Source organism: Crocuta crocuta, unplaced genomic scaffold (assembly GCF_008692635.1).
Source record: "Crocuta crocuta isolate KB4526 unplaced genomic scaffold, BGI_CrCroc_1.0 scaffold62, whole genome shotgun sequence".
NCBI lineage: Eukaryota > Metazoa > Chordata > Mammalia > Carnivora > Hyaenidae > Crocuta > Crocuta crocuta.
Genome location: NW_027529173.1, coordinates 2,188,652 through 2,200,385, shown reverse-complemented (window position 1 = coordinate 2,200,385; position 11,734 = coordinate 2,188,652). Strand labels below are relative to the sequence as shown.

Below are 11,734 nucleotides of genomic sequence, written 5' to 3'. Positions count from 1 at the left end.
TTTTAAAAGTTAGGTTCATTATAGTATAATTTCCCTATAGGAAAATTCACTCTTTTCAGATGGATCTTGATAAATACATGCATATAGATGTATAACCACTATAACAATCAAGATACAGGGTATTTCCATCATGCCCCAAAGTTTCTAATGCTCCTTAATAGTCAATTCTCTCTTCCTATCCCCAGGTGCCAACAACCACTAATCTAATTCCTATCCCTATAGTCTTCTTTTTCCAGAATGTCATACAAACGAAATTATACCATATAATAGCCTTTTGTGTATTTTTTTTCACTTAGCATAATTCAACCATGTTGACCTGTGTGAGTAATTTCTTTTTATTGCTGAATTCCACTGTGTGGATGTACCACAACTTGATGATCCATTCATTGGTTTGTGAGCATTTGGACTATTTCTAGTTTTTAGTGATTATAAAACTGCCGTATGCATTCTCACAAAGGCCTTCATACAAATACATATTTTTATTTCTTGTTTAAATACCTAGGCATAGAATTTCTAGGTCAAATGGCAAATGTGTGGTTAACTTTGTCAGAAACTACCAAACTATTCTGCAAAGTCGCTGTACCATTTTACATTCCCAGCTGCAATACACAAGTGTTCTGGCTGCTCTGCATCCTTGCTGGGACTTTGCAGTGTCAGGTTTCTAAGAGCCATTGTAATAGGTGTGTACTGCTCACTGCTCTATCTTTGTGGTTTTAATTTGCACTTCCTTAATAACTAAAGATGTGGAGCATCTTTTCATGTGTTTCTTTGCTATCTGTAGTAGCTAGCATCTATGATTTCCCCTCCCACCCCTACCATATGATCCGGAGATACTGGTATTCACATCTCTATGTCGTACTCTCCCAAATTTAATAGACCTGTGTAACAAGTAGTATATTCTGGAACTGATAGTGTGTAACTTCTAATGCTACATCATAATAGCCTCACTTTGAGGTAAGCCAGCTGCCATGTAATAAGGGAATTCAAAAATACCTATGGAGAGATCCACATAGTGAAGAACTCGGGTATCCTGATAATAGCCAACACCAACTTGCCACCCATGGGACTCAATCATATTGAAGGCAGATCTGCTAGCCCTCAGGTAAGGCTTCAGATGAATGCAGCCCCAGCCAACATCTTGGCTACAACTTCAACGAAAACCACAACTCTAGCTAAGCTGCTTCTGATTTTTTGACCTACAAACACTGTAAGATAAATGTTTATTTTTTAAGCCAGTAAGTTGTTTAGTAAATTGTTAAGCAGTAATAATTAACACACCATCAATATATTTTCTTCGGTACTTTCCAAACCTTTAGTCTATTTTTAAAAATGGGTTGTCTTCCTATTGAGTTAAAAGAGTTCTTCATATACTTTGGTATAAATTGTTTATAAGGTGTTCTTCAAATATTTTCTTCCAGATTTTGTTTAATTTTCTTAACAGAATCTTTCAAGAGAATAAATTTTATATTTTGATGAGGTATAATTTGTGTGAGTGTGAGACAGAGAGAGACAGAGAGGGAAAGTTTCATGCTTTTAGTGTTATAGCTAAGAAATCTTGGCCTAATGTAAACTCACACGTGTTTTTATTTCCATGTTTCCTTTTAGAAGTTTTATAAATTTAGATTTTACTTTTAGATGTGTAATTCATTTTTGATTTTTTTAAATATATGATGTGAATTCATTTTTTGAAAGTCTAATTTTTCCAGCACCATTTCTTAGAAAGACCTTTCTTTCTCTATATATATGCTAGGAAGCTTTGTAAAAACAAATCAATTGATTAATACTCTATTGTATATATAAATCAATTTAGAGAGAATTGACATTTTAACAGTTTTGATTCCACTGGTGCATGAACATGATATATCTCCCCATATATTGAAATGTTCTTTGAATTCTCTTATTAACAATTTATAACTTTCAACATAAAAATTTTACACATATTTTATTAGATTTATTCTTATGCATTTTATATTTTGGTGCAATATTAGTGGCAGTGTTTATTAATTTCAAATTTTAATTTTCCATTGTCAATGTAGACAAATGCAGTTGAGTTTTATGTTTTGACCTTTTATCTTGTGACCTTAATAAAGTCACTTATAAGTTTTAGTAGCTTGGGTGCCTGGGTAGCTCTGACTTTGTTCAGGTTACGACCTTGTTGTTTTGTAGGTTCAAGACCTGCCTCAGGCTCTGTGCTGACAGCTCAGGCCATGGAGCCTGTCTTGGATTCTGTGTGCATGTCTCTCTGCCTCTCTCTCAAAAATAAACAAACATTAAAAAAAATTTTAATATATGTTTTAGTAGCTTTTGTTGTAGATTTTTGGGCATTTTCTATTTAGATAATTATGTCACCTATAAATAAAAATAATATTTCTTCCTTTCTAATCTATGTGGCATTTATTTCTCTTTTTTAGTTAAAATTTTTTTAATGTTTCCTTATTTTGAGATAGAGAGTGTGAGTGGGGAAGGGGCAGAGAGAGTGGGAGACACAAAATCCAAAGCAGGATCCAGGCTCTGAGCTATCAGCACAGAGCCTGACCTGGGGCTACAACTGTAAGAACACGACCTGAGCCAAAGTTGGACGCTTAACGGACTGAGCCACCCAGGCACACCTGTATGGCATTTATTTCTTTATCTTACCCTATTGTATCAGCTAGGACTGCCAGTACAATGTTATATAGGAATGATGAGAGCAGACACTTTCGAACTCTTGGGTGAAGATATTCAGTCTTTTAACATTAGGTAAACTACAAGCAGTAGACTTTTATATTTATACCCATTATGAAGGTGAGGAAATCTCTTTCTGTTTCTCATTTGCTGAGAGTTCTTTAATGATGGATGTTAAATTTTTCCAAATGTTTTTACTGCATCTACTAAATGATCAAGTTTTTTTCTTTGTTGATATTGTAATTTACATTTATTTTTTTCAATGCTGAACTAATCCAGCTGCTTTTAAACACCCTACACAGTATAACCTCACATATTCTACCATATTTTGCACAAGGTGCAATCATAAACCCTAATCTGTGGTACCTCACTATCCTTCTTAACTGATGCACATCCTTTGACCCACATTGCTCTTTTTCCTTTACCTATCTGGATACCTGTTTTCCTTCAAGGTCAAGTCTAATTTCACCTCCTCCATGATTCTGTCTCTAGTTATCTAAATTCCTTTCCAGGGGCCAATCATTGGATGTGAGCACTCTTCCAATTCATTTTTCATTAGCAGAAGCCATGTCCAGAAGAGGAAGAAACTGCTAGGGATGAGGGGATAGAGATTAGAGTCAGTGGAAGAAAGTAGTGATGAGGCAAGGTGGCATAATATTTGAGTATCACAATTGGTATTTTTCTCCTAGTACAATAATACAGGGAATTTCTTGTTCTAGTTCTGGGGAGATTCCAGTAATGTTATGCTCATAGATAATCCTCCTCCCACCCTTACTGCTCTTGGAACAATTCTGGAAGACTGTGCTCCTTTATTTCTGGTGGAAATGCAAAGATAAAAAGAACCTCCTGTTTCTCTGAAAATCCTTTGTAAAAATATGTATAAATGAGTAAGATAAAATGTTAGATTTATTCACTCAGTAAATGCTCAGCAGTACCTTGTGTGAAACAGTGTGTTAAGCTTTGTAGGAGATATAAAAATAAACTCTATTTGACATATCTAAATTTAAATTACATATAAAATCTGTATATACTTATACTTTCTAGTATTGATATCTCTATTTCTTTGTAGTCCACCACCTCACACACTCTCAGCTTCCTTCTACCCATGGAAAACGTGCTATCCAATATACAAATATTAAAATATATGGTCACATAGATATTATTAACATCAATTTAACAGTATTTTGAATAGTTTTACCCAACTAGTTCCATTATCAAACAACTGAGAAATATAATCTTTAATTTGTAAAAGTAATTTTGAATATTTTCTCATAATTTCTGAATAGAAAAGCCATTTGAAATGTAGCCAACTGGAGTTCATTAAAAATTAAAAATGAAAAGCATCTTGGTTAAAGCTGGCTTTTTGAATTAAAACCATATGGGAGCTCTGAACAGTGCAACTTTTGGCACTGTCAAGATTTCTTGTGATGAAACTGGCACCTGTTTTCATGGAAGTATTTTGCCACCTATGCATTTGGACATTATCAGCTTCAGCCTTAATAACAGTCTCCAGATGATTATTAAATTATGTAGGTAAGGAACTTCAAGTTGTTAAATATTCCTTTTTAAAATGTATTTGTCTTAGGATGGCAGGCATAGTACAGTGTAATTGCCTGGGAAAACAGAAATCACCAAATATTGGACTATTACCACCCCCACTAAGATCAGAATCTTAAGAGACAACAGTAAAACTTTGGTGATTTCCATGCTCCAAGATGAAAAACAAAGAAGATAGTCTTATACTGTAAATGATAGTGGGGATTTTTCTCCCTTATATTAGAACTCAACTGATCAAAATAAAGCTGGAATTTATAGTACTCTATGGTCAAAATAAAATGTATGCCTTGAACTACAAACACAAGTTGAATGCAATAGGAATTATAGAGTAGAATACTTGATGAATCCCAGTTTTATGTTACTCACAATCAAATTCTGTGTGCAAGTCTTAATTTTATCTTGAATAATTTAGGAGCCATCTGCATGAGAATGCCTGTGTATTCCCCTTTCTTCTATCCTCTGATACTCTGGGTTTTGGTATGTTTTTCTAGTTAAGCCTTGTCAGCATTAAGTAAACAATTTATTAGTTTTAGTAAAGATGTGATGGTAGAAGAATAAACAGCATAAAACACTTTATGAAAGGAATGTTTTCAAAGTATACTGCTATATGAAGACTTTTCTTCAGTGCCTGTTTATAAATCATCCATGAAAAAGTACACTACTGCCCCCTCCTTACCCACAGGTCATGAAGACCCCAAGTAGGTGCCTGTAACAGGAGATAGATAGTACTGAACCTGTGCATACATTGTTTTCCCTATACATCTATACATACATACATATCTACGATAAAGTTTAATTTATAAATTCTAGCACAGTAATGAATTAACCACCATTATTAATAATAAAATATAAGAATATATTCTAATAATAACAATATATTCTAATATGTGAATGTGGTATCTCTCTTTCTCTCTCTCAAAATCTCTTATTGTACTGTGCCCACTCTTCTTCTTGTGATGTCGCCATAAAATAAAATACCTACATGATGAGATGAAGTGAAATGAATGATGTAGGCATTGTGATGTAGCTTTAGGTCCTACTGACATTCTGAGAAGTCAGAAGGAGGGTCATCTGCTTCCAGACTGTGGCTGACCACGGGTGACGGAAAGTACGGAAAGCAAAACCAGATAAGGGAGGACTCCTGTATAAACAGTCCAGAGTACTGGAGCTAAAAGGGAATGCAGGAAATACCCAGACAGAAGAAGAGTATCTTGTTCACCTTTTGCCAGGTCCCACAGACTATACCAAGGAACTGCCTCTATAGACACACAGAAGTCTTTCCTCTGTATAACCCCTGATCCTTCTTTGTCCCTCTTCATACAAAGACATTGCAAGATGTGTTTGCTGTCTATTTTGAGAATATTCATATCTCCTATAGAAGACAGGAAAAGCAAATGGAATCAATAAAACTCAAGAGAAACATTAAACATAGTAAGTATAAGAGTAGCTTGTGAGACACAAGAAAAACTCATATGTTAAGCATAGACACTAAGTTGATAACACGTGAAATTTGGTAAACATAAATAAAAAAAGACCACTAGTGACAAACATGGGTGGAGATGGAAAGATCAAAGACATCAAATACTGGTGTGGCACATGAGATACCAAATCTTAATGTTCTACTAATGTTTTACATATGTCCATAAGATTTTTAATTACCCTCCATCTCTTGGTGACACCAATTCTGGCTCATGTGTCTTCTGCCTGAGAACATGCAGATAAGAGTCTACAACTACTTAGGCAAGCCAGTGGACAAGCTATAGCTGTGGTCAGAGATATTTGTCCCTGTGTCTCCCATACACAAGCATTTACTGACTTCAAGAACTTTCCATTTGCTGAGTTCCTTGCTCAGTCCCAATACTGGTCCTTTTAATCACACTAACAGTGGGAAAGCTGACAAGGTAGAGAGAAGGATAAGACAGAAGGATAAGATAGAAATCACATCTTGTGGTCCTTCTAACCCTCTACCCCTTCCTATGTTAACCTATCCCATCTTTTTTCCCTGCTTCTTATTCTTTGCTTTATGTTGATTCAATAAATGATGAGCTTTGATAATTTTAGTTTAGTCTCTAAGTATTTCTGTTCTGTGGCCTTTAGGAGAGCTTCTCTGATTGTATACATGTAGACTTCTATTAAATCAAAGCAATTTTCCAAGTGACACCCCATTCCCAATCACCTCCAAGTTTGACTCTCAACTTTGCTGTACTGGCAGGTATTCAAGGATATCAGAAGTCTCTCAATGCTTTTGAGCTCCCCAGACTAAAACCTTTTGCTGTCTTCTACACCTAAACAAGTGCTTCCCTATACTTGAGACATCTGTGAGTAGATTAATTTTCATTACATAAACTCTCATTTTTGTCTGACCTTCAGGTTGTCATTTTTCTCTTTTATTTCATCAGGAATAATTTCTCTAGGCTATTACTTGAAAATTTTGTATTGTAATTGAGAGTGTTCCTCCACCTCCTGTCCCAGTCACCCAGTTCTCTCTTCCACAGACATCAGATATTTTCAGCTTTTTTAGTAGGAGAAAGTAGACAAAATAGATTGACTCAAGTCACTCAGCCAAATTTAATTTTTACACTGCACAAGTCTGGTGAGGACAAAAGGAAATAACCAATTTCCATTGAAAAATATTTAATATATTATTAAGAATAAAGTAATTATAAAAATAGTTAAAAGTTGTTTGGAACTCTGAATTAGGTAATTTTCAAACTATGTTTTGTTGATAATCACTGAAACTCCTTGAGAAATAAATATCATACTAGATGTGTGGCCACTGACAAGTTCCTCAACCCCTCTGTGCCTTAGTTTCCTCATCTCATAAAAATAAAAAATAACAAAAGTGCCTATCTCATAGGGTTGTTGTAAAGTATTAAAACAACAAACACGTGAAAAGTGCTTGGAATAAATCCCTACCTAGCACTTAACCATTTCAATCTCTATATTGTAAATTGTGCATATCTTTTTATTTATTTCTGTCATGTTCATCTTTAGAAAAGAATAAATAGCACTGTACATATTCACTATTTATAAAAAATGTAGACCAGTTTTAAAGACAATAATACTTAGTATTAGACTTCATTGAACTCTTGTTATATTTCAGGCATTCTACAAAGTACTTTATCTAGATAATCTCTTTTAATGCTCAAAACAACCTTATGTTGTTGTGATACATTATTATGATATATTTGATATACTATTATCTCCTTTTAGCAGATAAGAACATAGAGACTTATCATGATTAATTAGTTTGCCCAAGGTCACACAGTTAGCAAATATAGCCAAGACTTACACTAGTGAGTTTATACATTTGTCTCTCTGGATTCCACAGTGTTAATATTGGATTTTAGCACCCTGTGCCAAACTTCTTAAAATATGTCCCCACTCTATAATTTGCCTCTTAGTTTCATTTATATAACTTGCAACACAGAAATATTTCATTTTTATGTAGCAATATCTAACAATGTTTTACAGTTTCCTTCACTGTTTTTATGGTTAGAAAAGTCATTCCCCACCCCCAAGATAACATAGTCTGCAGTGCTTTCTAGTTGTTTTAGAGTATTTCTTTATTTACATATTTAACTTATTGATGAACTTGGTATTTCTTTCTTTTGTTTTAAGTTTATTTATTTATTTTGAGAGAGCATATGCACACACAAATGTACACAGGAGCAGAGGAAGAGCATAGAGAGGGTGAGAGAAAACCCCAAGCTAGCTCTGGACTATCAGTGCCACTATTTTTGTTTTTATTATTAGGTTAGGAATAACTTGTTTTTATCCCCATTAAATTAACTAATTGTCCTTTCTATTACAATATGTGAATTCATCATAATCACACAAATTGAAGATGTATTTTTTGCTTATAAATTTAAATTACAGCAATTTAAAAACATACTCTACTATGATAATGTTATTAAAGCATCATTTTTGTACAGAAAATTTTATATCTGCGCTTTAAATTAAAAATCTCTCAAGAATATGTTAATTCCAAGGAGCTCCTGGGTAGCTCAGTTGGCTGGGCATCTGATTCTTGATTTTGTATCAAGTCATTATCTTGAGGTTTGTGATTATCAAGCCCTGTATAAGGTTCTGCAATAACTACATGAACCCGGCTTGGGATTCTCTCTATCCCTCTCACTCTGCCCTTCTACCCCCAAATAAACAAACAAACAAACATTAAAAAAGAATATGCTAATTCCCAAAAAAAGGTAAGAAAAATAATAAACCATCCATGTCCCTGTGTTATGCAATATGATGGTGGCACCTACAGCATAGTACTATGTATTCTAGAAAAATATACCCTTGGTCTGTGCAGCTCTGGTCTGTGAGGCTCTATAAGAAGCTGTAACCTTTGCTGATGGGACAATTTGGACTCTTGCAGAAGCTGCCTCCTCCATCTCTGAAGATTCAAGTAGACATAGTTTATTTGGGAGGTGATCTGAAAAAATAAACACTGATAGGGAAATGGGGAAGAGAAAAAGAAATGGTAAATGACCAATAAAGAATGTCCTGTCAAACTCTTTACCACTGTGGGCAAGTGGAATTAAGTCTGAATCAGTGTAGACCTCATTCCTCTAAGGTGTCCACACTAGGGAGAAGAGAACTGGAGGTTTTAGGCAGCAACTCCAGTCAGTCTACAGTTGAAAGGTACTAGCTGTGGGGCTAATTCTCTAGCATTTCCAGAACCCTCAGGAGGCAGGCCTGGCTTCAGCAGCCAGAGGAGGGGCACAGGTTTGGGTGGGGGTATTGCAATAGGGAGGCCCAGAGGATTAGGATGGAGACTGATGACTTCTAGTTGGTAAATAAATGCTTTTAGTCAGGGTTCATCTTGAATAAGTTGCTGAATTAAGGGAACTCTTGGGGCATCTGTGTGGCTCAGTTGGTTAAGCATCTGATTTCCCTCAGGTCATGATCTCACAATTCATGGATTCAAGCCCCACATCAGGCTCTGCTTCGGTTTCTGTGTCCTCCCTCTCTCTCTGCCCCTCTCCTACTCAGGCTCTGTCTTTCTCTCTCTCTCAAAAATAAATAAACATTAAAAGAAATTAAGAAAAGGGGAAATATTCAGGCATGACTCCTTTTTGATCACTGTGAATAAATTGTGAATAGTTATTGGGATTTCTATCCATCTATCTATTCTGATCTTTTACTGCAATGTTTTAATCACAATAGTTATGTATTTCAAAGAAAATCCCTCCTTTTAATATTTTACATCAGAACATTTTTAGCTAATCTCATTGGTCCAAATGAAATATAGAATTTTGCATCAAGTCCCATATCCACCCAAGAAAAATAAATCCTATTAGTAATTATATTATGATTTCAAAAAATAATTTAGTAAAACTGACCTCTTTATAAAGACAATGTGATATATATACATGTATATGTATGCATATCATTTACATATATATGTACACATATACACATGTATGTGTGTGTATATATGCACACACACACATGCATACATGCACACAATGGAATATTAGTCAGCCATTAAAAAGAATGAAAATTTGGCATTTGGGACAATGTGGATGGACCTAGAGGGTATTATGTTAAGTGAAATAAGTCAGACAGAGAAAGGGAAATATCATACGATTTTACTTACAAGTGAAATCTAAAAAACAAAACAAATAAAACAAACAGAACAAAATAGAAAAAGACTAATAAGTACAAGGAACAAACCAGTGGTTGCCAGAGAAGAGAGGAGCATCGGGAAGGGTAAAGTAGATGAGGGAAATTAAGAGGCACAAACTTCTAGTTATATAGTAAATAAGTCACAGGGGTGATAAACATAGCACAGGGAATATAGTCAATAGGATAATAATAACTTTGTATGATAACAGATGGTAATGATACTTATTAGGGTAAACATTTCCTAATGTATATAATTGTTGAATCACTAGATTCTGGATTTCAGTTCAGGTCATGACCTCATGGTTTATGGGTTTGAGTCTCACATTAGGCTCTGCACTGACAACAGAGAGCCTGCTTGGTATTCTCTCTCTCTCTGCTCCTCCCCAACTCTCTCCCCGCCCCCTCTCTCTCAAAATAAATAAAATAAACTTGAAAAAATTTTTTTTAAATTGACCTCTTTAGAAACAAAAACAGTATTCCTATATAAAACTATAAATTCAACTCTTCTTTTACATTTTTCAATACATTATTATAGTTTTATTCATAAGCTACACAAATGTTTTAGAGAGTTATTCCTTGATATGTTATAAGGCTTTCTTTTTGGTTATTCAATAAAGAATATCCCATATTCTTTCTTCATTATATATTTTAGATAGATGTAAGTTTCATATAAGAAAGTTACTGACTTTTATAAATTTCTCTTATTATATGCCATCTATTTTTCTTAATTCTAAGCACTTTTCATAATTTTCTTGTGTAAGTTAGGTTATACCTAAATTATCTGCAAAAATTATCATGATCTCTTAAGACTTCATAAAATTCTATCATTAAACACTTGTTCCTTTGAACCAAAGCATCATCTCGAAGGTGCAATATCCTTCTAAGAGACTAAGAACATACTTGGCTGTTAGCAATTAATTTATCAGTGTTAATTCACTAATCAGATCCTGTATACTTAATTGAGATAATGTTATTAACAGAGAAAAAGAGAACATACTGGTAGAAAGAAAAGGCTTGGGATTGTTTCTAGACCTGGGGAGGTAGGGGGGGTAGGGGAGGTAGGATACGAACAAAGTTATTAATCCTGGCTGGGGAAATACGAAAGAAGGCTGCTCTGTCTTCAGCAATGATGCTTAGAGAAGGCCTGATCTCCAGTGGCCTTCCCACTTATCAGCCTGGCCCTTTTCCAGGTCTCATTATAGCTACTGCTTCCACTCTACTTGATGACAACAAAGAAAAGAGTGAGAAATGCTTTCACAAGAAGTTTGGCTCAATACCCACACATTTTCTGAATTGTCTAGGGCTGCATGCTTGGGATATGAGCAGTAGAATATTCTGGACTTGATTATTAAACGGATGGATTATGAAATATTTTGCTAAGTTTCCAGAAGTATGTTACCATCCACACAAAAATAAAGAGCTTTATTACCTTTTACTCTAGGATTCTAAGATATTAATGATTTTTTTTCCAAAAAATACCTTAATTTAATATTTTAAGGAGACAACCTTGGGTAAAATCTTAAAAGCATTTTAAATATGCTAAAAAGGAAGAAAGTCTCAATCTGCAAATTCTAAATTTCTCTCTCCACAAGCACCATATGATTGAAAATTCTAGGGAAGAAAGAAAAGGAGGCTGGGGAGGAGGGAAGAAGAACAAGTGGAAGAAACTTTTATGCAGCTAGAAATTCAAGCAATTTGTCCAATGAAAGAATCAGATCAAACTGTCATTTCTGCATTTTATTTTTTTTTTAATTAGTAGGCCTTTCTACAAACCGTCTTCCTGAATATTTTTGAGAAAATTATTTTGGGGGTTCTCCAGATGGAAGTACCTTTCTGAAAATTAGAAAACCCTAAGAAAATTACCGTTAGAAAATATAAA

The 11,734-nt window shown here is 34.5% G+C and overlaps 1 long non-coding RNA gene across 5 annotated transcripts in view; it reads left to right on the top strand.

Moving 5' to 3' along the window:
• Positions 1 to 1,002: 1,002 nt before the first annotated feature.
• LOC144226291 (uncharacterized) overlaps positions 1,003 to 11,734 on the top strand; it is a 79,200-nt gene continuing 68,468 nt past the window's right edge. For 4 of the 5 annotated variants that reach the window (XR_013333584.1, XR_013333587.1, XR_013333585.1 and 1 more), the window contains exon 1: positions 1,003 to 1,102. This is a non-coding gene — a long non-coding RNA (uncharacterized LOC144226291). Of the gene's footprint in view, positions 1,103 to 6,433; positions 6,540 to 11,734 lie in introns of all 5 variants that reach the window. The other variant, XR_013333586.1, reaches the window with a different exon arrangement.